The 27,482-nt window shown below is 36.2% G+C and overlaps 1 pseudogene; it reads right to left on the reverse strand.

Moving 5' to 3' along the window:
- Positions 1-21,622: 21,622 nt before the first annotated feature.
- LOC118851704 lies at positions 21,623-22,055 on the reverse strand (annotated as a pseudogene).
- Positions 22,056-27,482: the final 5,427 nt, after the last annotated feature.

Genomic DNA, 27,482 nt, shown 5'->3' on the forward strand with positions numbered 1-27,482 from the left:
GAAAAATAAAGGAGAGCAATGCAAGAAAAATATGAAAAGAGAATTAAGAAACTGGTAAAAAGAGGAACAAAAATATTCAAATGGTCAAATGGCAAATGAAGTACAAAACCTCACTGAAGAAAATAACTTCTTAAATATTAGAATTGGTCAAGTGGAAGGTAATGATTGCATGAAACAACAACAAACAACAAAACAAAATCAAAAGACTAAAAAATACAGAACAAAATGTATAATATCTCATCAGAAAAACAACTGACCTGGAAAATAGATTAAGGGAAAATAATATAAAAATTATTGGACTATGTGAAAGCCATGATCAATAAAAGAGACTACACATCATATTTCAAGAGAAACTGCGCAAATATTTTAAAACCAGGAAGCAAATTAGAAATTGAAAAAATCTGCTGCTCCTGAAAAAAAAAATCTCAAAACGACAACTCCCCAAAATATTATAGCCGAAATTTAGAGTTCCTGGGTCAGGGAGGAAATACTGCAAACAGCCAGAGAAAAATAATTCAAATACTATGGAATCACAGTCTGGATCACACAAGATTTGGCAGCTACCACCATAAAGAAGTAGAGGGCTTAGAATATGATATTCCAGAAGGCAAAAGAGCTAGGATTACAACCAAAACTAACTTACTCAGAAAAACTGAGCATAATCTTTTGAAGGAAAAAATGGATATTTAATAAAATAGAGGCCTTCCAGGCATTCATTGTGGAAAAAAAAACAAGCAGAAATTGAATAGAAAATTTGACATTCTAACACAAAACTCAAGAGGGGCATAAAAAGGTAAACATGAGTGAGAAATCATGAGGAACTTAGTAAGGTTAAACAGTTTACCTTCTTACGTGGAACTATTATACACATAACCCCTGAGAACTTTATCATCACTAGATCAGTTAGTGGGAGTATACTTAGAGGGCATGGTTGTGGGACTATTATGTTGGAATGATCTCAAAAGAACCATGGAAGGGTGAGAAGGAAGAATGCACTGCAAAAAGTGGGAGGAGAAAAGAAAAATGTAGAAAATTATCTCACTAAAATGAGTTATACAAGGAAAAGTTTATAAAATGGACAGAAGAATGGGGAGGGGAGTGGGCAACACTCAAAACTCAATCTCATCTGAACTGGTTCAAGAAGGGAAGAAAATACACATGCACACAATTAGGTACAAAAATTCATTTTACCTAATGGGGAAGTAGGAGGGAAATGGAATAAAAGAAAAGGGGTGGTATAGGGTTAGTGGAATATAAGATCTTCCCTATCCATCAATAGACCTCATATAAAGCCCTGACCCAGAGCCAATTAGGGCCACAGGGATTTCCATGCCTTTCTAATTAAGCAGATTTCCAAGCTACCAGACACTAAGCCAGTCAAGTGCCTAGTCCTTGTTTGGAAACTTTATATATTATATTGAATGGGCAGAGAAATGCACTCCTGAGAGAGAGGAATGGGCAGAGGGAGGAACTTGCCTAGGGAAACTTGTTTGTGGGGAGGCTTGACTGAAAGAACACTTAAGACTTCGGGGCTCCCTGGATTGGGGATGAGTACCTTGCTAAATCTTGCCTTCTGGTATCCCAATAGTGATATTCTGAATAAATGTTTTGGTTTGGGTTTGAATGAAGAGAGTTTATAATATTTTTTGGATCAACTGTGGAAATACATATGTCTATCCATAGCAGCTGCTATGAGTATTGCATTGGTATTACAGGTAGATAAAAGAAAGGATAGATTAAGGGAGGCAATGATTGGAAGGAAAATGGACCTTTTCTTAAAATGATTATCTTTCTAAAACCAAGAGCAAGTATTATTTATGATGAAGATAAATTAGAAGCCTTTCCAATAAGATTAGGGATGAAGCAAGGATATGCATTATCAACATTACTTTTTAATATTGTTGAAGCTGTTAATTATTTTGAGTAGCTTTTATGTTGAATTTCTGGGGTTTTCTAAATATACCATCATATCATCTGCATAAAGTGATAGTTTTGTTTCCTCATTGCCTTTGCTTATTTCTTTATTGTATTTATTTTTGGTCTTATGTTGTTTATAAAGTTACAGGATATAAAATAGACCAATGAAATCATCCACATTTCTAAATATTACCGACAAAACCCAGCAGAATAAAGTAGAAAGAGAACTTCCATTTAAAATATCTGCAGAAAGTGTAAAATACTTAAGAGTCTCCCAGCTATGAAATACACTGGAATTATATAAACACAAATACATAAATAATTGTAAAGCACTCTTTATACAAACAAAAATAGATTTGAATAATTAAAGAAATATTAATTGTTCAAAGGTAGACTGAACAAATATTCACTTATTTAGTACCATATCAATCAAATACCAAAAAATTCTTTTTAGAGCTATAAAAGTAATAATAAAATTCATCTGGTAGAAAGAAAGGTAAAAAAAAATGTCAATGGAATCAATGAATACATTGTGAAGGAAAGGGACCTAACAGTGACAAATCTGAGACTATGTTAAAAAATAAAGCTATAATGGTCAAAACAATTTGATACTGGACAAGAAATCAAGTGACTGATCAATAGAACATATTAGGCACATAATATACATTACCATTATAGGGAAGAATTCATTTCCAAACGTGAGATTGAAAGGTTCCCAGAAGATTACATAAAATTTAAAAATATTTTGCACAAATTAAACTATTGCAGCCAAATTAGAAGAAAAACTGGAGTTGGGAGAGGGAACATATTTGCTGCAAATTTCTCTGATAAAGACCTCATTTCTCGAATATGATAGATAACTCAGCAAAATTTGTAATAATAAAAGTTATTCCTCAATTAATAAATGGTCAGGGGATATTGAACAGAGAGTTTTCAGAGCAAGAAATTAAAGCTGTAAATAACTATATGAAAAAAATTATCTAAATCATTAATACTCAGAAAAAATGCAAAATAAAACAACTTCAGGGTACCACCTCACATCTATAAGATTGGCTAAGATTACAAAAGAAGGAAAATGCAAATACTGAAGCAGATGTAAGAAAATAAGTACAGTAATACAATAGTGGTAGAGCTATGAACTCAATCTAATCATTCCATAGGGCAATTTGGAACCATGCTTAAAAAGCTATGAAACTATGCATACCCTCTGAACCAGCATTAGCACTACTAGGTCCATACCCCAAAGAAACCAAAGAAAAAGGCAAAAGACCCATATAGCAGCTCATTTTGTAGTGGTAAAGAATTGGAAATTTGGGATGGGGGGTCACATCAATTCAAAATGACTGAACAAATTATAATAACTTAATGTAATAGAATAGTATTGCACCATAAGAAATTATGAATGGGATAGTTTCAGAAAAAACAGGGAGCAATTACATTAATTAAAGCAAAGAGAATTTAGCAGAACCATAAGAATAATTTACATAGTAACATCAATATTGTAAAAATAATTAACTGTGAAAAACTTAGCAACTTTGATCAATACAATGATCCTCCACAAATCCAAAGAAAACAAAATGAAAAATGCTATGTACCTCCAGATAGAGAACTGATGGGCTTAGAATACAGATTGAAGTAAGTTTTTTCTTTATTTTATTTTTATTTTTTGGGAGGGACAGGGGGATATGGCTAGTGTGGAAATATGTTTTGCATGATTGTATAAGCGGTATTGAATTTCTTGCTTTCTTATTGATTTGGAGAAGAGGTGGAGGGAGGAAGAAAATTTGGAGCTTAAAACTAAATAAAAAATATAAAAGTAAAAGCTTTCTTGCTTCATGTACTACTAACAGGTAGCAAAACAACTGTTTCTGCCTGCTAATCTTTCTCTCATCTCCATCTCTTTTTCCTCATTCTTTATCCAGGAATTCCTTGCACACTGCTTTCTGGGAAAATACACTGGGTCCACAGCATTATGCGAAGGCAAGTCCTTTGCTATCAATGCATATATCTTGCAGCAAGTCCCTACTCCCTTTCTCCCCTGACACTTAGGGATGGGTAGAGAGAAGGTGAAAGGAGGAAAGGTCAAATAACTGTCACAGAATTTTATATAGTCCCTGTAAATACACAGCCTGTATCAGATTGTTAACCATTTTTGCATCATAGTTCCTTTTGAAAGTCTAGAGAGGATCCCATATCTGAATAACAGTTTAAATGCATGAATACATACAATTACAAAGAAAATGAATTATATTAAGATACAGTCATCAAAATTTGTTTTTCAATTCATAGATTCAGGGGAAAAATTCTGGTTACTAGTATATATCACATAAAATCCATCAGATGTCAATTTGTCTATATATTACATATATGTGTGTACATATATGTGAAATACATAAATATATCTATATATTTCAGAAAATGATGATGGGGAAGCACAATATTGGTTCTTAACTGTATTTCATATATTCAGTGCAACCAAATATTAAGATTTCATAACCTTGCAGTTTGGTTTAGCAACTTTGTTTATTTCTTTAGTCATGATGCTATTTTGCCCTAAGGCCCAAAGTTAATCTGTTCTATTACAAAAGTTCTATTCTCAGTCAATAGAGAATAAATATTTATATTTAAATTTTCATTTTTATATCAAGGATTAATACTCTAAAGAAAATATTAATAGAAAATTATGGCAAGATGTCCATTATCACCACTTTTATTCAATATTGTTCTAGGAATGTTAGCTATAGCAATAAAAGAAAGAAAAAACTGAAAGAATAGAATGGCAAGGAAGAAACAAAATTATTATTTTGCAGATAATATGATGGTATACTTAAAGAATCCTAGAGAATTGATGAAAAAAATAGTTGAAACAATTAACAAGTTCATCAAAGTTGCAGGATATAAAATAATCCCAAATAAATCATCAGCATTTCTGTATATTACCAATAAGGTCAACAGGAAGAGAAAGAAACAGAAATTCTATTTAAAATAACTTCAAACAATATAAAATACTTGGAAATCTACCTGCCAAAACAAATCCAGGAACAATTACAAAACACTTTTCCATAGGAATGAAGTCAGATCTAAACAACTGGAAAATATTAATTGCTCATGGTTAGGCCAAGCTAATATCATGAAAATGACAATTCTACCTAAATTAATTTGTTTATTCAGTACTATAAAAATCTAACTAGTAAAGATTTATTTTATAGGACTAGAAAAAATAAAAACAAAATTTATCTGGAAGAACAAAAGGTCAAGAGTATCAAAGAAACCAATTGGGGAAAATATGTGGCATGTGGCCTAGCTGAACCAGATCTCAAGCTGTATTACAAAGTAGTTATCAATAAAACAATCTGATATTGGCTAAGAAATAGAATGCTGGATCAGCAGAATAGGTTAGGCATGCAATACACATAGTAAATGATCACAGTAATCTAGTATTTGAGAAACAAAAATCCAAGCTCTTGAAGACCAAAAAAAAATCATTACTTGACAAAAATTTCAGGGCAACCTGGAAAGTAGTTTGGTAAAACGTAAGTATAGACCAATATCTCATGCCATATACTGAGATAAGGTCAAAATGGGTACATTATTTAGATATAAAGGGTGAGATAATAACAAATTAGAGGCACATGGAAATTTGTACCTGTCAGATCTATGGATAAGGGAAACAATTTATGACCAAACAAGAAATAGAGAGCATTATCAGATATAAAATGGATAATTTTGATTACATTAAATTAAAATGGGTTTGCACAAATGAAACCAATATAGCTAAGATTAAGAGGAAAGCAGAAACCTAAGCGGGAAAATTATGGCAAGTTTCTCTGATAAAGGCCTCATTTCTCAAAATATAGATAACTGAGTAAAATTTATAAGGATAAGACCCAGTCCCCAATTGTTGAATGGTCAAAGGATATGAACAATCATTTTTCAGACAAAGTTATCAAAACTTTCTATAGTCATATAAAAATGTTTTAAATCACCATTGATTAGGAAAATGCAAGTTAAAATGACTCTTAGCTACCACCACACACTTATCAGGTTGGCTAATATGACAGAAAAGGAAAATGATAAAAGTTAGGGAACATGGGAAAATTGGGACACTAATGTATTGTTGGTGTAGTTGTAAACTGATTAAACCATTCTAGAGAGCAACTTGGAACTATGTACAAAAGACCATAAAACTTTGCAGACATTTTGGCCTACCAATACCACAGCTAGGTCTGTATCCCAAAAAAGATCCAAAAAATCAGGGGGACCTATATATACAAAAATATTTATAGCAGCTCTTTTTGTGGTAACAGAATTAGATATTGAAAAGATACTCATCAATAGGGGGATGACTGAATACATTGTGGTATATGATTATGATGGAATAGCATTGTGCTATAAGAAATGATGAACATAATGGTTTCATGAAAACTTGGGAAGATTTACATGAAGTGATGGAAAGTGAAGTGAGCAGAACCAGAAGATTTTACATGGTAACAGCAATATTGTGCAATATCAACTGTGAATAACAGCTATTCTGAGCAATACCATGAACCAAGATAATTCTGAAAGATCTATGATGAAAAATGCTATCCACTTTCAGAGAAAGAAATGGTGAGGTCTGAATACAGACTGAAGCACATTATTTCTTTACTTTACTTTTCTTTTTGGTCAGAGGTTTTGCTTTTGTTTTTGTTTTTGCAACAGGGCAATACAGAAATAAGTTTTGTTTGACTTCACGTATATATTCTATGTCAAATTGCTTGCCTTCTCCAGGAGTGGAGTGGAGGAGAGAAAATTTGGAACTCAATTTTTTAAATGAATATTTTTAAAACTTTACATGTAATCAGAAATAAAAGATAAAGAAAATTATTGTCACTGATTGAGTGTTTTGTTTTAAAGACCTTGTTCACTTATTCTCCAAATAAAATGTTTTATTCATGTATATGCCTCTGCTGCAAGTAGGAAACAATGTTAATGCATAGAACAAAAATGACTTTCTTATATTAAATAAAAGAATGGAACTCTTGTGACAAATATAACCACAATGATGAAAATGGATTAGCCAAAAATGCGTGGTCATATACTATAAGCTTCTTTTTATAGTGTGGCTATTCTTATAATTAAATGTTGTATTTGTGGTAGCATCTCAAATCTCCAATGGCTTAAAAAGCTGTTGAATTTTTGTGTTCAGCCAGAAGAATCTTCTAGGCTTAGCCACTATGTTCACTGTTCAGTCAAGCTTGCTTCAGGATTTAGGGGATCAGCTTGGAATATAGAAACACCTTCTGCAAGCATTTATTTTACTAAGAATTGCCCTCCCACAATAGTGGTCATTAAAGAGCTGTAAGCAATTGAGTGGTTTGGGCTGGGCAATAGAGATTACGTGGAAAATATGAAAGCAAAATAAGTGACCAATGATTGGAGAATGAACACGTTGTGATATAACAAAATAAATGGGATAACATTTCCCTACAAGAAACAATGAGTAAGAAGAATCAAAGAAACATGGAAAGACTATTATGAAGGAATATTAAAGTAACATGGTTCAGTAAAATCAAACAAACAAACAAAAAACACTGAATTCAGGGGACCTAAGTTCAAATTTTCTCTCTTATACTTACCATGTGTGTGATCATGGGAATACCACTTAACCTCCTTGGAAATCAGTTTCCTCATCTGTAAAATGAAGAGATTAGATAGATGACCTCTGAGATGCCTGCCACTTCTAAATCTATTACCCTATAATTCTTTGAGAAGTAAGCAGGTTAAGGAAAATAATATAATAATAATAACATTGATATAATTTGACAGTTTGCAATGCATGTTACATAGGTCATGCCATTTGATCTTCCAAAGTACATCCTTGAGGTACGTGCTATTATAATCCTCATTTTACAGATAAGGAAACTGAAGCTGAGAGATATGGGTGACTTGCTTAGAGCCATACTGCATCTGAGGTAAGATTCAAACTCAGGGCTTCCTGACTCCAAGTCCAACACTCTATCTATTATGTCATGCTACCTCTCATGTGGAGGTTGGGTGGATGGGGAAGAATAAACATTTATGTCACAACTGCTATGTGCCAGGTACCATGATAAGTACTTTTTACAAACATCATCTCATGTGATTGTCACAAAAATCCTGAAAGTTTAGTCTTATTCCCATTTTACAGTTGAGGAAATTGAGACAATCAGAAGTTAAGTGACTTGCCCAGGGTCACACAACCAGTAAGTATCTGAGGTCAGATTGGAAGCTAGATTTCCCTGACTCCAGGCCCAGCATTTATTCACTGTGCCACCCAGCTGCCTGTACACCCATACATAATAACTACAATAATACAAATGACAAAGGCATTAAAAAGTTAGTGCCACTGTGATGAATTGTTATAAACAATTTCAGACCTAAAGAATGCATAATAAAACATAACTCCCTTCTCTCATTAGAGAGGTGGAGGACTCTGTGCCATCAGCTATAGCAGATAGGTCTGTAGGCTTTGTTTCAAAGTGGAGTTATTGTTGCTGTTACAAGGGAGGAATCCTTGGGAGGAGGTAAAGGAATTAAGCAGAAAGGACCACGGTAAACATATGAAAAGCAACAATATTTTTTACAAGACTGCATAAGATGATTTCACTACTTCCTGCAAGAGAAGTTATCTACTTGGAATCATAGGCATACAAGAGAAACCCCTATTAGTTTCCTATTCTCCTATTATCAGCCCTCTGCCATGTAGATGGAGTTGGATGAGTAGCTCAGAACACATCTCAAGTTAATTTGGATTCCCATAGATCTAAACCAACTCTGCTCCTAATCAAATGAATGTATAAGGGTACATTATAATTCCAGATGTTAGAGGCTTAGATTCTTTCTTGCCACAGGAAAACTCAAGAAGAGCTGCTTGCCATATTCCCTCAAATATATTTTTTTAAAATAGCAAGCACAATCAGCTTGTGATGGGGGAATAAGTGGTATGCTGGAGAAGGAAATAGCAAACCAGTTCAGTACCTTTGCCAAGAAAAACCAAATGGGGTCAAGAACAGTCCTGTACAACTGAAATGACTGAACAACAATAGCATAATTATGGTATGTTAATACAGTGGAGTATTATGATACCATAGGCAATGATGAATATGGGTAATTCAGAGAAATCTGGAAAGACTTTTATGAACAGATACAAAAGGAAATAAGCTTATTGGAACAATAGTTGTATAAGGAGGGGAAGGCCAATGAGGGCCAAATTCTTCCAGTATTTTCAGTAGATTGTGCCCGCAGGCCATGCATGTGAAGCTTGGTAAGACTGATCCCTGGAATGCATATTGGAGTGGCCAATTCACCAATTCTGAGCATGTACAATTACGCTGTAATTGTTTACCCTTGGTTTACTATATAGTGGCAAAAAAAAACCCTTTTCATTGATCGTAGAGCTAGAATTAAGTGTGCATATGAAAGATCTGAGCGTGTGAAAGGTCTCTATTTTTCCTGGTGGCATCAGAGTCTGAGTGGAAGAAGAAATTAAGAAGCTTTTGGGCAGGGAAAGAGTGGACTTCTCTGAACTAGTTCTCTCACGTAGCCACCAGATATATATCTTTCTGATCCTAGGTGAATGAGAATCAGAAGTAGAACAGACACAGTTATGACCTTGTGAGTTTGTAAAGTCAGAAGAATGGTTAGCCATTCAGCAGTTGGAGTTTATAGCAGAGTATTCTCATGGAAGTAGCAGCCAAATCTGGTGAAGACCCAACTGTGAAGAGTGACTTCTCTGACCCAGCCCAGCAGTGACATGACCAAGCCAAGACATCATGGCAAAGAAAAGAGTCATCTATTGACTATTTGGTGATGGGGGATGGGGGTGGCATGGGAGTGGGAGGAGAGGATGTTTGGTAGTCACCACATTAAGCCTGAGCTCACTTTCCAAAAGTTTTAAGGTAGTAGAGGGCTTCTGGTTTCTGAGGTTTTTGAGCTTCATTTTTTTTACTATATCTTCTCATGAAACGTTCCTTTGTAAAAGCTAATTGATGTGAACTAATTGACATTGGGGAGACATTGATTGATCAATTGATCAATTGGTTGGAGGTTTATGAGTACTAGTACTAGAAAAATAAACATCCCACAACCCCTGAAGATTATACCTAGAGCCCTAAAAAGAGAAGTAGTAGCCATCCTCTGGGTCCTGTATCTGCTAGACCAGGTTTGAGTTCAGAGCGTGAGCCCAGATCTGCTTACATGTAATGAGTATAATAATGTTAATAAAAATTACATTAAGATGGAGTTGATCTCAACTAGGAGGCATAGTAGTTAGGCCACTTTGCTTGGGAACAGGAAGACCTGAATTCAAATCCTACCTCAGATCCTTTCTATGTAACCCTACAAAAATCATTCAACGTTTCTTAACCTCAGTTTCTGCTTAAATAAAATGGGAGCAATAATACCTACTTTACCTGCATTACAGGGTTGTTGTGAAAATCAAATTAAATAACATGTAAAGTGCTTCATAAGACCTAAGCACTATATAAATTTTAGCTATTATCTCAGATTAAGTGCACTGGCAACCTTTAACTGGAAATGCCAAATTAGGAAATATACTTAGCTCCTCTTAAGAGGGAAGTAAGGGACTATAGGTAAAGTATGTTGTATTCATTGTTAGATTTGGTTTTCTTGTTTGTCAGTTTTGCTTCAGTTTTCCTTGCTGCAGTCAATACAAGAGAGGGTCCAATCCACATGTATGTGTGGGGAATATCAAGAAATGATTTGTGCAATAACCAAAAAGAACTAGTAAAGCTTTTTAATTGTACTTTTACCACAACAATGCAAGATTTACTTTGCTGTCCAGCACGCCTCTCATCTTTGATCTAGAGAATCCCTTTTGCCTTTGATTTTATGCTTTTGTTGTTTGCCTTGTGTTGATCTCCCACGAACCCAAATTTTTACAGGGCCCAAGATTGTGATTCACCTTCAGCCCTTTTACTACTGCTGCTTCCAATTATTGCCCAGCACAATTCTTCAGCATCCTTTGTGAATCACCTCTGATGTAAATTATGCAGGGCTGGGCTCTACTGTGGGACTCGCTGGCCAGATTATTGTGACACATAGCTCCAGCCCAAATAAATGATATAGAGCACTCTGTCTCCCTTCTTAACTTTAAGTTAAAATGTGACAAACACCTAGAGGAGTAAGCAGAGGGTGAGAGAATAAAGCATTGGATTCCCTCGCTGCTACCCAGTCTTCCCACCTTGCATGTGGACCACCATACTGATTCTACAAAGTTCTAGATAGTATTAAGAAGAGAGAGGGAGGGAACAAGTGTATATACAATGCCTATCCTGTGCCAGGCACTATGCTAAACACTTTACAAATAGTATCTTATTTGATCTACACAACAACCCTGAGATTTAGGTACTATTATTATTTTACAGTTAAGTAAACTGAGGTAAACAGAAATGACTTGCCCATGGTCAGTCAAGTGGGTGTCTGAGGCCAGATTTGAACTCAGGTCCAGGGCTTGTCCACTGTTCCAAATAGCTGTCTCTCCATGGACAAACAGTGGGGCAATAAGATGGTATTTAGGTTTCCACATGTAGTGGAGATTCTCTGTAGATGAAATTAATTGGATCAAAGAAAAATATATTTCAGACAATGAACTCTTTTGGTGCAAAGTCTACATATTGGAACTCATCATTATGAGACAACATCAGTACAAAATATTAACTTCACTTTGTTTTAAGACATTTACTAAAAGTCTTCTTTAAAAGGAAAATCCTCAGTAGGATACTTGAAGCCTGCTCTGCATTATGACATTTTAGAATTTAGAGAAGCAGGAAATTGAAAGATCATCTAGTTCAGGAGTCCTTAATCTTTTCTGTGTCAAAGATTCCTTTGTCAACCTGGTGAAACCTATGGAGTCCTTCTCAGAATTTTTTTAAATTTTTAATTGAAGGAAATGCTTAATTTCATTTGGAGGTTAGTGAGAAATAATGGTGTATTTTTCCCCTCCAAGTTTGCAGATCTCTTAAAATATTTCATGGACTGCTGAAAGATCAGTGGGCACAAAATTAATAATCTTTTCTTTGGAAAAGTCTAATCTTTAGAAGGTGTAATCTCCAAACACTTGATTTTTGGGTTCCATACCAGCAACCCCCAGGCTGATGCTGATTGAGAAATCTTACTTCCCTAGCCAGAGGGCTAGATACGTAGATTATACTGCATAGGTCAAAGTCTCACCTCTGATATACTTCCTATGTGACTCTGGACAAATCACTTAACCACTCAGTGCCCTTATGATCTATAAGGGTAGAGAAATCCCCTCACCAGGGCCTTCCTAAAATGGTGCAATCAGAGGTCCAGTCAAAATAACATGAACACACACACACACACACACACACACACACATTCCAAAAGCACAGTGTAACTCTTGACAGTATCTGAAACTCCTTATCCATCACTCTGTAAAATGTTAACACCCCATTTCTTATAATCCATTTTATGTTACATGTGAAGGTTTCATTGCCAAAACTGGCAGGTTCTATTAGGATCTTAGGAAACCCTACAAAATATAGCTGAATATTAAATTCTCCTCTCCTCTGGAAAGAAAATTTCAGAAAAGTATACAAGGAAGGAAATAATTTTTGAGCACTCCAAATACCTTGAAAATGAGAATTGTTCTATTCCTTGTATTTATATCCCCAGCCCCTAGCATACTTCCTTGCATACAGTAGACAATAAATAAATACTGGGTGATTATTTGGTTATTTCCATTCACCAATTATGCTCTTTCAGAATTAGCAAATCACTCACACTATGGTATAAATGACTAGTGCTAATTACATTATATCTAGAGACATTTGCCTTTTTAAAAAGAGGGTTCAGCTTTAAAACAAAGAAAAGCCTCTGTGGAATTTGTAGCATCAGGAGATTCTTTTTAGAGGTGCTTGCTTAACAATGGAAGCTTTCAGAGTACTTCTGAAATCACATTATGGTAGTAGCTCCCTATTTTTCTTCATAATGTGACCACTTATTCATGAGGTGGCAACAGTGCTTCACATGAGTGTTACACATAACTTGTATTTTTTATAAACTTGGAAATCTGCCAATAAAACTGTTTCAGACATGAATTAATTTCACTTGCAAAAATATTCAATACTATATGTCAAAATTATAATTATTACTTTCTTTTACATTTTTTTTCATTTTGTATATATGTTTAATTGTTGGTTTTTTAATATTGATAAAAATGAATTTCTCCTTAAGGCTAGATGGTTATTAAATTTTCTGTCAGACTCCGTTTATGAGAGGTCAAGATACCATCTGTTTCAGCTATTGTGTGTTTGATGACATACAATCAAGACCATCTAACTTTTCTTTTAATTTGCCATAATACTGCAAAAATCACTGACCTTAGATTTAATTGGGAAGAGAAAGAGGCTATTTGGTATTTTCTTAAGGTTGGCAGTAGGCTATGTATCAAAACTGGAACTTCTGCTCTGACAAATTACAGATTTCCTTCTCAGGCTCTGGGATGCCATGCAGAGAATTTTAGCCTGAAGGATGAACTCTGACACTAATGGAAGGGAGCTCTATTTATAACTCTCTATGTAGTTGAGACTTTGCCTGGGATGTTCAACCTGCTATAATCTTAACTTTCATGAAATTCTACTTCTAAGAGAATTTCATAATTCATGCTCTCTAAGAAACTGAGTATACAATGATTGCGTATCAATTCCACCAGGTCTCTTGTTACCATCCTTAAAGATTCTAGCTTCCTCCTCAAAAACTCCAAGGATTAATCTCTATGGTTGTTTGTTTATCACTTTTTATACTAGACACTAGGCTCTTTCGACCCTGAGCCAACACAATTCTCAATGAGAATTTTTGATGAGTGCACTCAAAGAGATAACCATTCAATGATTCTCTGGTTATTAACATTAAGTGAGGAATAAAAAAAGAGAGATATATACTCAGTCAAAATGTTAGTCGCTATCATAGAGCCTTCTCTGTACCATGTCCAAATGGAAGAGCAATTGCCTGTAAATGAAGAAATCCTCCAAATGCTTCCATTTGTGGATGGCATCATGTCATTTACATCAAGCCTTACGACACTACAGAATCTCCTTAATGAAAGCCTCAAAAGAGATCAGCCTAAAAAAAAGATACAGGAAAAAATTAATTAAAAATACCTATTGTTCAAACAGACATGGAGTTGAATGAGAAATCCATTCAGTTAGTCAATTATTAGATCTGATATTAGTGTAGCTATCCATCGCATATCTGAATTAAATCCTGCAGATTGATAATAAAGTCATTCAAAATGAAACAGAAGGAAATGAAAAGGTCAGCTTGCATTTGAGAGATTGTGAAGTATTTTCACCATTCCCAAACTACTTCATGATTGAGAATCCAATAGTTTTAATGTCAATATTCTCCTGGTGGTGGCATATGACTGCAAATCATGAAATATTACAACCTCTGAAGATTCAAAATTATGAGTGACCCAAAGGATAGGTGACATAGTGAGTCTGCAGCATATTACCAATGTAAATTGCATGCAAGTGATATAAAAGTCATCATCACCCAGGAAAATATGATCAGAAAAAGAGGTGGGCCAATCAGAAATTAGCAAGACATAACAGATAAACAGACCCAGTGGCATAGTAGTACCCAGAGAATGTTAAAAAGATATAGAAGAAGGCCTCCAGCATTTGGGGCAGATTGTTTCTGGGCAGCCATGGAACACAAGTAAGAAAAGAAGGCATGGACAGGCTATATTCTGCTCCACTGAAGCTAATACCCATATTAATGACATCATAGATCCACTGAGATAATGAAGACTATGTAATTTTCCCAACTGTTTTTATCTGTAGGTAGATAGGATGAGTAGATGGCAATCAAAACATTCTAAGCAGTCAATTTCTGGGTTGCTTAATAGGAAGATAACTAAATCGCCCTATCTCTAATTCTTCTACCTTTAGCATTTTTTTAAACTGAAGGAATTAAAAATGGAACTGTGATATATGATCTCTAAGAGAGAAAGAATTTCTCCCTTCTGATCAGGTTTCTTGAGGACATAGGAGATAAAAACCTGGTAAAAAGAAGGGAGAAAGGTCAATAACATACAACTTTTAAACCCATCCCTCCCCCAGTATGAGTTTATTAAAACCTTTTCTGGGAGCAAGTTTTCAGTGGAGATGGAGAGAGAGGAACAGAACTTGAGCTCATTAAGTCCCTGAAGAGCAAGAGAAATAAATGCACATAAAAGAATAAGAGAGTAACAAAAACCAGCCACCTACTTTGTATTTTTTCCTAGACCCAGCTATAGTGCAATGTATATAAAAATAAAGCACAGATTTTATTATCCCAAATGCCATTTCCTATTTTCCTATACGTGTCCTATAAAGTGATACACATTCACCCAGTGCTGAACCTTCTCAATCATGTAAGTTATACTTATTTTTGTTCTGTAATTGAAGTACACAAAGTGGCCCAGTCAGGCTAATTCCTTCTATATGTCCTCTGTCCCCCAACCTCCCAGATCTTCTAACTCCTCAAGTAAAACTGCATACCCAACTGAACCACAGAGGAGAAATATGGGTTTCTATTAAATTGGTTGGGGGAAAAATAAGAGGAAAGAGATTCAAGCAGGAAAAGGGGTAGATCAGTTTTGCTACCCCTAAATAAACACACAGAGGGCTTCCTCCAGAGGTTAATGGGGGTTGGAAAATTGAGTTGAAAGACAATCACATTTTGGTTTTGGATTTTGTACTTTTAAAAAAGGAAAAAAAACAGCTGCTAAGCTGAACTATAAAAATAAACATAAATGGGCTTTATGATACTTTTTAGAAGGTGCCTTGGGCCAACTTTCAGAATCAATCAATTGTTCTGACTTTAATGTTCAGAATGACTCCTTTATATACCTTAGAGTAAACAGCTTGTGTAATGTGATTCTGTTAGAACATACTATAAGTGGAATCTTCTTTATCAAAACAAAGTGTTTATTATTAGAATCAAGTTAAAGTTATTGATTCTTCTCTTCCACAAAGGTGCTATAAATCCACAGATTGTGCTGTGTTGTGTAGGTCACAGAGGACTTCTCTGAAGGGAAAAAATCATATATTTGTTTCTCCATTGGAGTCTAATTTCTAGAAATAATCCTTCAAGCCACAGGAAACGATGATCGAAGACTACAGACCACTAATGTGATAGCAAATGACCATAGTTCAGAGGCACTTAGAGAAGAACAAGAAACAAATGCTATCACCCATTTTCATTTGCCAATGAAATTCTAAAGTGATCATATGTTAAACACAATAAGAAAAAAATGGCCACAATTAGAGAAAAATTATTCCAAAAAAGTTAGACTTAATATTAGTGTGAGTATAGAAATAAGGATATACATATTGGGGTTATACATATACTTATATGTACATCCATAACACTTTGTGTAACTCATGCATAGTGTACTTAGCATAATGTACTTTATGAGTTAATTGTTTTGTTTTTGCTGTATCTATATACATAGTATCATTTCTACTAGAGTATAAGTTCCTTGAGGACAAGGATCTTGTAATATTTCTCTTTTTATCTCACCTAATACCCAGCACAGAGCATAGCAACGCAATTGATTATACTCCATAAGAACTGTGCTCTCCCATCAAAGGTGGGCTAAAAGTCTAGAAATGGCCCCATCACTATCGCCACACTTTGTAGAATAAAACACCTAGAATATTTGAGCAAAAGAAGTGCTGGAGACAACACTGGTTTACTCTAAAAGTTGTTAGCCTCTTCCTTTCTGCCTAACAAGGGAGAGGCATGATCAGGGTGGTCAGCTATTCTTGGGTATTTGCCTTTGTAATTATATCTATGTGGCTTGATGACAATTATTTGGGAGAGGCTGAGAGCATTATTAGTGTTTATCCTTTATAGTTATTCCTTTGGGTCCAAAATAGTGGACCTTAGACACAAATTGTACCAAAAGGGGTAGAGAACTAAGTAATAACAAGATGTGTTTCAGACTAGCCTTTTCTCCAACTATGTCAACTGAATCCTCAGCCTTAATCCAGTGACTAGTCCAAAACATAGGCACTAGGATAGAATACTAATGAATGCTGAATGCCAAATAAATGAATGAATGAATATTTCACAGTGCACATATGTGTGTGCGAGTATTATAAGCCAAGGTTTGTAACAAATGCTAAAACTAAAATAGTCTTTTTAGCTATTTGGGGACAAAGGGAAGGCTAAGGAAGATGTTAACAGCTGTCAGCAAGAACATAGAACTACTCATTTTCTATTTTGCCATTGTTTACCTTGGAGAATACTTGTCATAATTCAAAGGATAGTTTAAAAGGAAATGAGTAGGCTGGTTAGCTTGACATCAATTTCTAGTCGAATTCCAGAATTCAGTATTAGAAGAATAATTTACAAACACTTGAAAATAGAGTTGTTTATTATCAAGAGCTAGTGTGGATGGGTTCATTAATAGCAAATCATTCCAAAATAACCTCATTTCCTTTTTTGACTAGATTGGTAGACTAGTAGCTAAGGGGGAATATTACAGTTTTAGCATATCTGGATTTCTCCAAGGCATGTGAAAAAAAAAATCTTAGCTCTTATATTCCTGAACAAAATATACTCCTTTGGAGTATAATGAAGTCTTCATCACTGAAAGCGTTTTAATTTAAAGTCTAGCTGACCACTTATGGAGAATGCTATACATGGGCTTTGTAATTTGTTTAGAGGTTGGATCAGATGATCTATGAGGCCCTTTTTAACTCTCAGTTTCTATGGTTCTATATTTATTTGAGTACTTGTCTTATCTCTTCTACTTTTTTTTAAGGATAAGGACCTCATCATTCATATCTACATCCCCCTTAACTCCTATCAACGTGAGGTAGTGTGCATAGGTTCTTGATTTATAATTTGTTGAATTCATTGTTATTAGCTTGTCAGATAGTTAATGTGATATAATTTTCAGTCTGTTCTTAGGTGACTAGTATCATATAAACAGCCATTTCACTACACATAGCAGCTAAGCTACAGAAGAATTTATTGACATTTCTTGTGCATGAAAATCAATTATTTTCTAATCTATGAATTTAAATAGAAATCTTTATAGATGAGCTAGTTTAACTTGATGTATTTCTGTGACTGTAGGGGAATAATCTTTTGTTTTTATTTTCAAAATAAGTAATTGACAATGTAAAGTGATAAGAAAACTGATGAGACATAATGTCCTTAGTTGAGGATCAGTGGTAGTCAAAGATCCTGGGACACAGGCATGAGGTAACTACTTGGTAGTGACATGAAGCAGGTTGAGTGAAAAGCTTACATCTGTCCATCTGATATTGACTATTCTTGGTAACTAAGTGCTAAACTCTATTGTTTTTAGTTGCTGAAGTGTTATTACTACCTTGGAAATTCTGGGTCCTGGGGCAAAGTTCTAGTTGTCCTACTCTATAAGTCCCCTACTGGCTCTACCTTATAACAGCTATCTGTTCATAGGCAAATCATTTAAATTTTCTGTACTTCAGTGATCTTATCTTCAGTATTCAAATTCCTTTATATTTTAAGGTCTTTCTCCTGGTCATTCGCAAAATTTGTTGCTTTTCAACAGAATTGTTACATTTCACAGTTAAGTATCTTGGAGTCTGAGACACAGAATTTTTCTTTTTCCGGAGGTAATCTATGGATTCTGCCAATTGGCACTTTGTTTTCTTTGTTCTCACATTATGGTGTCCAGGTTTTTTGAATTGCCATGTTCTGAAAGCCACAGGATCCAGTCCTTAACTTGTCTGTCAATATCTTGGCTTCAAGATCAGTTAGTTTTGTTTGCATGGAGATCATCTTTTCTTTTAATGTTATTGCTTTTCATTTCCCTTCTTCAGATTTTACTTTATTTCCACATGTTTGCGTTACCAGTTATCCTCTCTTTTGTTTCTTTGCTAAGACTTCCCACCATGGATTCAAGCTTTTCTATTCTGCCAATTATTTCTGCTGTGCAGACTATAATTTTTGCTTTCATTATTCTTATTTCTCTTTTCAACTATCCCAGACTGTCTTGCTATGGTTCCATGCTGTCTTGGGAATCCACAGGTTCCTCCGCCTCCTCAGATATTGATTCATTTTCCTTTTTCTCATCTCTTATTCAGAAATGCCTGAAGTCTTTTGCCTTATCTAAAGACCATATTTTCCTTTTGCTATTAATATCCTCCCTTTGTGATTTATCTACTCACACTCAAAGTTTTAATGGAGTTTTTTTAATCCTGAAATCTTTGGCAATTTTGGTCTTTTTGTCTTATTTCCTCTTACTGTTCACTCTCCAACTCCCTTCCTTTTGATGGCAGATTCCCTAAGAGCTGGATATCAAAGAGTCTCAGTGTCCTCCCATACTGGGCAATTCATGCTTCATCAGCCTCTCTCTGCCCCAGATAACAGGGACAGAATTGTCCCCAGATGGATGTTAGATACTTTCATCCATACCTACTGGATTGCTGCATAGTCACACATGCTGGCATCCTGCCCTGGTTACCTCTGTTCTTCATTTCTCTATCCAAGGCACAGAATACTGCCATGTTTCTACTATAGGCTGAGCAAATTTCTGCCTTTGGAGGTCGGATCTCCACTCTTTTGGGGTTGGGGAGGTGGGAAAAGTCTAGAGTTCAGTTTTGTTGCAAGCTTTGGGGCTGGCCTGTGCAGCCTTGATGCCAGAATCATGGTAGGTAGCTGGAGAGTGGGTGCTGAGTGAGTACGTTAGGGGTTAGATATTAGCCTTCTGTATTGTTAGTTCATTGTATTGCTTGGATACTTAGAATCTCAGATCCTAAGACATTTGAAATTGCTTTATCTCTTACACATAATTCTTGTTTTGGAGAAGTTGGAGAGGTCATGAAGATTGGAGAAAATGTCTAGTAGTCCATTTTGTTCATTACGTGATCCAGAAGTGCTCATGAGAGCAGCATGACTCTCCTCTGTAAATAGGGCTAAAAACACTTATGTTATCTACAAAGAATTATTATGAAATCAAATGGGTAATGGATTTAAAATGCTTTGTAAGCTATAGTTATTATCATCATTCTGGAAGCAGAGTAGGAAGTGGACCAAATAGTATGATTTAAGAAGTTTTTGAAAGATTTCCCCCAAAAAAAATACCTGGCACATAATAAGGGTGTGCAACAACACAGTAGAGAGTTTGGAGTCCAAACCCGAAATCAGAAATCTCATGAGAAAGGACGCCACTCAACCAGTAGAGGTTGGGGGAACTTTAATTATATTTTACATTTATTTGGTCTGAACAAATGGGTACATCCTCTGTAAAGAGAACAGGAGAGTACAAAGGACTCAGATGGATGCCAGTACTTTTATTGACCTTCCCTTCAAATCCCCCTCCAGACTCTTCACTGGCCAGATAAAAACCCTGAATGCCTACATCGTGCCCTCCTCAGATGGCCTGTTTTAGCATGCATACAAGCCTCTGACCTTTCATCCTAGAGCGTTGATTAGAACTACTTATTTTTTAAATTTATTTATTTAATTTTTTAAATATATTTAGTTTTCAGAACTGATTTTCACAAGAGTTTGAATTATGAATTTTCTCCCCATTTCTACCCTCCTACCCACTCAAAGATGGCATACATTCTGGTTGCCCCATTCCCCAGTCAGCCCTCGTTTCTGTCACCCCACTCCCTTCATATCGCTTTTTCCCTTACTTTCTTGTAGGGCAAGATAAATTTCTATGCCCCATTGCCTGTGTATCTTATTTCCTAGGTGCATGAAAATTTTTTTTGTTTTTGAACATCTGTTTTTAAAAATTTGAGTTCCAAATTCTCTCCCTTCTTCCCTCCCCACCCACTCTCCCTACGAAGGCAAGCAATTCAACATAGGCCACATGCGTATCATTATGTAAAACCCTTCCGCAATGATAATGTTGTGAAAGACTAACTATGTTTTGCTCCTTCCTAACCTATCCGCCTTTACTGAATTTTCTCCCTTGACCCTGTCCCTTTTTGAAAGCGTTTGTTTTGATTACCTCTTCGCCCTATCTGCCCTCACTTCTATCATCCCCCCTTTTTTATCTTCTTGCTCTTTCTGTCCTGTGAGATAAGATACCCAATCAAGTGTGTATATTCCCTCCTCAGGTCAAATCCGATGAGAGCAATATTCACTCATTCCCCCTCACCTGCCCCCTCTTCCCTTCCTACAGAATTGCTTTTTCTTGACACTTCTATGCAAGATAATTTAATTTTTTTTATTTTTTATTTTTTTTATTTTAAACAAGAAGTTTATTTAAACAACAAGATGTTTGACTTGAAGGGAAAACTATCTAGGATCAATTTCTTTATAGTAATTTATCCATACTGAGAGACAGAGATTGCCCTACATGTAACAGCTACGTACAAAAATAAGTTATAAAATCGTCCTTGGTTTTAGAATGATAAAAGAAAAACATTGAAATTATCCAATCAAACAAGGTATGCAAGGATTTTTTTGTGGGTTTTTTTTGTTGTTGTTAAACAGTGAGAGCAAAATAACTTACTGGAATATAAAGATAAAAGTTGAATGAGCATGCCACTAATGGAGAAAAGGGGTATTTTCACAGAACCAGTTTGTTTTTTCCCCTCCCCATCTCCATTTGATGTTGATCAAAACATAACATCGGCCAATTAGTTAAAAAAAATACGTATTATGCCTGTGCACATACACCAGTTACTTTATGTATAATAAAGGAACGGGGGAAGGGAAACAAAGAAGAGAGAAAACTATACTGCAGTAGTCAGGATGTGGATGAACCAAATCTTGGTTTCTAATTGTGAATGTATTGTTTTTCTTGGGAGCACAGTTCTGGAGAAGAGTTGCAGATTCTTTTTAGTAAGCACCTCCTGTCTGCTGCTGGAATACATCAATTGTATCTTCATCCCCCACTTCCAACTGTGCAGGTGTGTCTGTTTCATTGATTGGTTGCTCATCAAATCGGAATCTGATCTGCCTCATTGACAAACCCTGTCGTTCACAATAGGCTTTCATTAGTTTACTAAGTGGTGTGGTGTGTGCCTCTTAATCTTAAATTGCACCACTGAACCATCTTGCTCTGCCACCTTCAAATTAATGTGGTCATTGTTTTCAGTCTTGACTCCTTCCTTCGGCTTTTCATCGGCCATGGTGAGTCCCGCGGTCTACTCAGCTGCCGCTTCACAAAAGAGGCAGGAGGATGGTCGGCTCCAAGGGAACGCAGGGAGAAGCAGCAGCCGCGGGAGCAGGAGGAGGAGGAGGAAGATGATGGTGATGATGGTGAGGAAGAGGAGGAGAAGAAAAAGGAGGAGGAGTAGGTGGAGGAGGAGAAGGAGGAGGAGGAGAAGGAGGAGGAGAAGAACTAGGAGGAGGAGGAAGAGGAAGAGGAGGAGGAAGAGCATATGCAAGATAATTTACCCCATTCTATCTCTCCCTTTCTCCCTCTCTCAATATATTCCTCTTTCACCCCTTAATTTGATTTTATTTTTTTAGTACCATCCCTTCATATTCAACTCACCCTGTGCCATGTGTGTGTGTATATATATATATGTATATATGTATGTATGTATATGTATGTGTGTATGTATATGTATACGTATACACATATACGTATATATGTATACACACATATATATAGATACACATATATACATATATATATATATGTATCTATATATGTATATTCCCTTCAGCTACCTTAATACTGAGGTCTCATGAATCATACACATCATCTTTCCATGTAGGAATGTAAACAAAACAGTTCAACTTTAGTAAGTCCCTCATGATTTCTCTTTCTTGTTCACCTTTTCATGCTTCTCTTGATTCTTGTGATTGAAAGTCAAATTTTCCATTCAGTTCTGGTCTTTTCAATAAGAAAGCTTGAAAGTCCTCTATTTTGCTGAAAATCCATATTTTGCCCTGGAGCATGATACTCAGTTTTGCTGGGTAGGTGATCCTTGGTTTTAATCCTAGCTCCATTGACCTCTGGAATATCATATTCCAAGCCCTTTGATCCCTTAATGTAGAAGCTGCTAGATCTTGTATTATTCTGATTATGTTTCCACAGTACTCAAATTGTTTCTTTCTGGCTGCTTGCAGTATTTTCTCCTTGATTTGGTAGCTCTGGAATTTGGCAACAATATTCCTAGAAGTTTTCTTTTTGGGATCTTTTTGAGGAGGCAATCTGTGGATTCTTTCAATTTCTATTTTACCCTCTGGCTCTAGAATATCAGGGCAGTTTTCCTTGATAATTTCTTGAAGGAGGATATCTAGGCTCTTTTTTTTGATCATGGCTTTCAGGTAGTCCAATAATTTTTAAATTACCTCTCCTAGATCTATTTTCCAGGTCAGTGGTTTTTGCAACGAGATATTTCACATTGTCTTCCACTTTTTCATTCCTTTGGTTCTGTTTTATATCTTGATTTCTCATCAAGTCACTAGCTTCCACTTGTTCCAACCTAATTTTTAAGGTAGTATATTTTCTTCAGTGGTCTTTTGGAACTCCTTTTCCAATTGGGTAATTCTGTCTTTCAATGCATTCTTCTCCTCATTGATTTTCTGGAGCTCTTTTGCCATTTGAGTTAGTCTATTTTTTAAGTTGTTATTTTCTTCAATATTATTTGGGTCTCCTTTAGCAAGTCATTGACTTGTTTTTCATGGTTTTCTCACATCACTCTCATTTCTCTTCCCAATTTTTCCTCTACTTCTCTTCCTTGCTTTTCCAAATTCTTTTTGAACTCTTCCATGGCCTGAGACCAATTCATGTTTTTCTTGGAGGCTTTTGATGTAGGCTCTTTGACGTTGTTGACTTCTTCTGGCTGTGTTTTTTGGTCTTCTTTGTCACCAAAGAAATATTCCAAAGTCTGAGACTGAATTTGAGTCCATTTTTGCTGCCTTTCATGTTCCCAGCCAACTTACTTGACCCTTGATTTTTTTTGTCAGGGTATGACTGCTTGTAGAGTAAAGAGTACTTTGTTCCAAGCTTGGGAGGCTGTGCTGTTGTTTTCAGAGCTATTTCTATACATCCAGCTCTGCCACACCAGCAGTCTTTCTCCCCCAAGAACCACCAACCTGGACCTGACTCAGATCTTAAGCAGGCTCTGCACTCCTGCTCTGCTCTGCCACTTAATTCCTCCCGCCATGTGGGCCTGGGGCTGGAAGCAACTGCAGCTGTTGTTCTGTAGCTGCACTACTCCTGCTGCCCCCAGGGCAGTGGCTCAACTGCGAACTTTCAGCTTTTCCCACTAATCTTCTCTGTTGTCTTTAGTGTTTGTGGATTGAGAAGTCTGGTAACTGCCACAGCTCACTGATTCAGGGTGCTAGGGCCTATTCCCCCGGCTCCCCGTGTAGTTGGTCCTGCTGCTGCTCATGCTGGGCTCTTCTCCCCTCTGCTTCCCTCTGCTCCCAGCTCCATGCGGATAGACCTCACCCAGCGACCATCCAGGTTGTCCTGGGCTGGAGCCCTGCTTCCCTCTGCTATTTTATGGGTTCTACAGTTGTAGAATTTGTTCAGACCTGTTTTTGTAGGTTTTTAGCGTGACCTGGCAGGGAGCTCATGCAAGTCCCTGCTTTCCAGCTGCCATCTTGGCTCCACCCCCAATTAGAACTAGTTCTAACCAGTCACCTGACTTACATTCTGCTAAAGCTGAGAGGGGAGGGGAGGAAGAGGAATACTTTTAACTCTGTGGAAACAAAACTGCTCCCCCCTATTTCTTACGTAAGCACTTAGTAACAGCTTGTTGACTTTTTGAGCTCTCCTCTGATGTATACCTACCTTCCACAGTTTATTTGTGTGAAGACTTATCCTCCTTTTGCGGTCTTATTTAAAATATCAGTAATGCAAAAAATACTCATAGATTAGCAACTATGTTAAAAGAAGAAGCTAGTTTCAGAGAAACCAGTTAGGAGGGTATTACAATAGTCCAGGAAACTGGTGATACCAAAAACAAACTTCATGTATTTCCCAATTTTGACTAGAATAGGTTGGGAGAAAAGTTAAATAATGTTTGCACTTAGGTTTATCCTTAGAATATAACACGTATGATAAAGATACAGTGAAAAAAAATATTAAGGTAGATACTTAACCTTTTCCAGACAAACCCAAGTGTCTTTCTCACAGAATCATATAATCTCAGAATTGAAAGGAACATAAGAAGTCATTTTGTCCAACCCACATCTGGCAAAAATTCTTTCTACAATATAACAGACCAATGGTTATCTAGACCTTTGTGTAAAGATCCCATTGTGAAGGAATCTGGTAGCTCTCCTGGCTGACCTTTTCTAAGTTAGAATAGCTTTCATTGTTACTAAAGTTCCCACCGCTATGCCCACCCTCACTCTACCCCAGCTCCTTGCTTCAAGCCTAAATGGGCTTCTTTTCAACTTCCTTTCATTACTTCCAGTTCTACCCTTTGGGGCCAAGCAGAACAAGTCTAAATCCTCTTCCTTGTGACATTCCTTCAAATACTTGAAGACAGCAGTGATCACGTCTCCCCTAAATCTTGTCTTTTCCAGACTAAAAATTGCTAGTTCCTTCAACCAATATTTCTCAGTGTAAATTAATGCAGTGGCATTTTTGACTCTGTGAATTTGGTTAAAGTGAATCAGTTCCTTTGAGACCTTGTCACCCCTAGCCAAACTGTGAAAACTTAGTAGCTGACTGTGCAAAGCTAAGGAGTTGAACTTTCTTTGGGCTCAAATTGAGATAAATAAGTTCTCTTGCTAATGTGTAGCAATGAATGCTTGCTGATTTTCTAAATCCTTATAGATACGTGGAACTTTTTCATTCCCTTGCTCGACAACTAGACCTAATCTATTCTTTCTACCAACCACCCCTGAGCTTTGGTGCACTTTTCCCAAGTACCCTTGGGAAGGGTACTAAGGCTTTCTTGTTATCTCTTTTAAAGTGATTCAATAAGCCTCATTACTAGTCATTAACAATGATTAAAAATATATATTATATCCAACTGTATTTTAAATAATATTTTGTTGCCAAGGTGTGATTTTACCAGCAAGATAGACTTCATGTCATGTCTTTCTGATGCTTAAACAACCAGATGAAAACTCAACAATTCCTTTAAGATAACAATTTGTTTCAACAACATGATGACAAAAATGAGATTGATTTTTTTTTCTTAACTGACTAAAGTGATCATCTAGGGAAAATGTCTGCTTTCTAGTGTTGGTTCTATTAACATATTGGTACTGGCTTAAATACTCAGTGAATCTGTATCTCAGCCAGAAAAGGGAAACAAGAATAACCAAATCCAAAAAAAAGATAAACGTTTTAAATGTTAAAAGCCTCTTTAGCAAATCATTTTCTAAAAAATATCTTTTTAAACATCACTTTTCCTTAAAGAATCACTTAAATGTATGTCATTCTATGTTTTCTTAATATTTAAAATATTTGAATATAGTAATCCTCAGATAAAAATAAATGAATATCAATAAAATGGGAATATAAAAAGTAACTTTTTTTCTTTTTTAACTGGACCTGTGATTTAATCTGAGTAGGGACATCAAAGTTAGAAGACTCCCTCTAGCAAAACAAACTGGCCACTTCGAAGCAATTTGCAATCCTAGAGTCTTGCCTGGGACATCATGACCTAGTGAGGGTCACACAGCCAGTATGTATCAGAGGTAAGAACTGAAGGCTAATCTTCCTGAATCACAACAGTAGCTCTCTATCCACTATGCCACACTGTCTCTCAATAAGCTCATATATTAATTTTATGTAAAATGCCTTTTGGGCTACTTTCCAACTCTTTACTCTCACTGTTAGGTTGGGTCCTCAGAGAGAGTTGACTTCTACCTAAGGATAACCCTAAAGGGCCACAGTCCTAATGGTATTGCCCACAATTTCCCACCAGTGTGTTTTCCATTAAATATTGAACCAGTAGACTTCATTAGCTTTTAGCAAAAGCATTTGCTAAGATGGTGTGGTAAGAACAGTTGGTTTGACAAAAACCTGCAGTTCGCTATCCCACAAAACATAGAAAATACATGGCAAGAATGTGTCCAAGCTTAAAGTCCAATGATAGTGCAGTACTCACTTAATATCTGCATGGGGCAAAGGGTACCATAGCTACTACTACTTTAAGTGCTTGGCACAGGACCTGGTTAAGGAGTTGTAGGCACTTAACAGATGTTTATTGATTGGTTGGTCGATTATAAAGCCTAGAAGTCCTTATCACTTTGAAGAATCCGCACATTGATCCCCCATTAGTGAAGCATTTCTATTGGATGGGTGACTCAACTGGGCTCCCAGGGTCTGCTTCTTTCTTCAGTTCACAGGTAGCATTCCTCTCTGGCGTGGGGGAGGGGGTATTGATCTCTGAATCTGCCTTCTCCCACAGGTGATTGTCTCCCCACATCAGTGTGTGCCCTCAGGTGACTTTCTTGCATGTAGCTAGATGTATCATCTCCTACTGGTCGTGGTAATCCCCATGACATGGCCAGTGAAGGGATGGGTAAATGAGAGGGTGAAAGTCTTCTTCTCTTGCTACTTTCTAGTACAAGTTAAAAGGTTTAAGTTCACAAATCACTCCTGAGACAAGACTGCCACTCCTGAGTGAATT

The sequence above is a fragment of the Trichosurus vulpecula genome, chromosome 5 (assembly GCF_011100635.1).
Source record: "Trichosurus vulpecula isolate mTriVul1 chromosome 5, mTriVul1.pri, whole genome shotgun sequence".
Lineage (NCBI taxonomy): Eukaryota > Metazoa > Chordata > Mammalia > Diprotodontia > Phalangeridae > Trichosurus > Trichosurus vulpecula.